Raw genomic sequence first — 2,500 nt, forward strand, 5'->3', positions numbered from 1 at the left:
ACCGGAAGCTGTGGGGTTCATAAAAACATCTTCTTACTCAATATCAAGCCACGATTATTGTTTTTATTTTTAAATCGTATAATGTCGGACTTTTTTTGTCGTCTGTGAGGAAAAGAAATGGGGCTCAGAGCCTCAGAATACTGAAATCTGTATTTTATAAATCTTTTTTTCCTTCTAATTTGTTATTCTTTTCTAAATATCACACTGTTGTTTACTCACCAATAACACACACTTATCCTTGTTTTTATTTATTTATTTAATTCCATAATCTCTGGCTTGTTTGCCGTCCCTCAGGAACTGAATTTCAAAATAAAGTCACCAGAAACAGACGTAGGCGATACACAGCCACTGAACCGATTACCCAAGATCCTCAGCTATGGTTGAAGGTCGGTGATAGGATGTTTTAGCTGCAATGCATGTTGGGATATGGTGTTTATGCGATATGAAATCCGAAAAACATTGACAAAAAAGAAAATAATACTTTAATCCGAGTGTGCTTGCTTTTCTCTTTGGAAGTCATCACATAACGGCATTGTAATGTGTGCGCGGAGTTGGGGGTAATATCCTTGTTTTTATTTATTGGTTTAATTCCATAATCTTGGGCTTTTTTGGCGTCCGTCAGGAACTGAATTTCAAAATAAAAATAACCGGAAACAGACGTAGGCCTAAGGGACGTTTCGAGCATGATTGCGATACACAGCCTCTGAACTGACAGAGCCTCAAAATACTTACATCTGTATTTTTAAAATCTTTTTTTCCTTCTAATTTGTTATTCTTTACATTGCTTTTAGAATCGTTCTGTGTGACACGAAACAAATGGGAAAATCGTGTTGGTGCAGACGAACCAATAGATTACATTTCGTAACTATACTGTAACACGAAATGCCGTGAGACTGGGTTGTGTTCACAGGATGAATGAAATGAACACAGCTGGGACCAGAGTGCTTTGAACCGGCCAGCGAACATTTAGGATTAGAAACACTTGCATTCAGGAACAAACTGTTGTCATTTAAGATTTGATTTGACGGTGTGTTTTTTATGAGGATGTACCTAACAAGAAGTTCATTTGAGTTGCAGTGTCTTATTTGTTATGCAGTAGAAAACACCTAGACTACAATATGCACATTTCTTAAATGTATTCCACTTATGTTTGAACACTGTGTGTGTGTGTGTGTGTGTGTGTGTGTGTGTGTGTGTGTGTGTGTGTGTGTGTGTGTGTGTATGTGTGTGTGTGTGTGTGTGTGTGTGTGTGTGTGTGTGTGTGTGTGTGTGTGTGTGTGTGTGTGTGTGTGTGTGTGTGTGTGTGTGTGTGTCTGTGTGTGTGTGTGTGTGTGTGTGTGTGTGTGTGTGTGTGTGTGTGTGTGTGTGTGTGTGTGTGTGGGTGTGGGTGTGTGGGTGTGTGTGTGTATGTGTGTGTGGGTGGGTGTGTGTGGGTGTGGGTGTGTGTGTGTGTGGGTATGTGTGTGTGTGTGTGTGTGTGTGTGTGTGTGTGTGTGTGTGTGTGTGTGTGTGTGTGTGTGTGTGTGTGTGTGTGTGTGTGTGTGTGTGTAATTGTTGTTATTTCTTTATGTTGGATGTGTCTAACTGTTTATTGAATATGAACCGTGTGGTCAAAGGCTGAAGGGAGGAAAGCACTTCCACAAAATGGCGATCCTGCAAGTAACCCATTACACACATCTCGCTTGGTCCTCCAAAGAAAACAGATCTCCTTGCAGGTCTACGATGAAAACCTCACATCTTCAAACAGAAGAAACGCTGAGGGCCTTCAGTGGTTCGGTGACGGGGTCATGAAACTCACTCAGCAGACCACCGGGTCAACTTTCAGTTCAGGTGAGAGAAAGAAAAACAGGTTTCTTTTTTAGCAGCTTCTTCAGAGACTCTGCTGACTCGTGACAGAAACACCGCTCAATGCATTCCTCACGTCTTTCTCTGCTGCCTTTTCTTCTGATGGGAGGCTGGAGCTGAGACAACACAAAGCCTGGAAGAGGGAGGAGGAGGAGGAGGAGGAGGAGGAGGAGGAGGAGGAGGAGGAGGAGGAGGGCAGAAGGTAAAGAGAAAGGCGGGAAATTAGAGATTAAAACCATTAAAGTGTCAATAATACGCAGCGCTGGGAGGGTTATTGTGAAAATGTATTCCGTTACAATTACTTACAAGTAAAACAACGTAATATCTAATTGAAAAGTAATATAATCTGATATCTGATTACTTTACTTTACTTTTGGATTACCTCAATATCTAATGCAAAGCAATTAGATAAGGAATAGGATGTTTAATATACAGAGGTGGGAGAAGTACTTTATTAAACATAGAAGTACTCAGATCTTGTAATTGAGTAAAAGTAGAAGTACTCAGATGTTGCACTTGAGTAAAAGTAGAAGTACTCAGATCTTGTTCTTGAGTAAAAGTAGAAGTACTCAGATCTTGTACTTGAATAAAAGTAGAAGTACTCAGATCTTGTTCTTGAGTAAAAGTAGAAGTACTCAGATCTTGTACTCGAGTA

This window comes from Notothenia rossii (genome assembly GCF_949606895.1).
Source record: "Notothenia rossii genome assembly, chromosome: 6".
Taxonomy (NCBI): domain Eukaryota; kingdom Metazoa; phylum Chordata; class Actinopteri; order Perciformes; family Nototheniidae; genus Notothenia; species Notothenia rossii.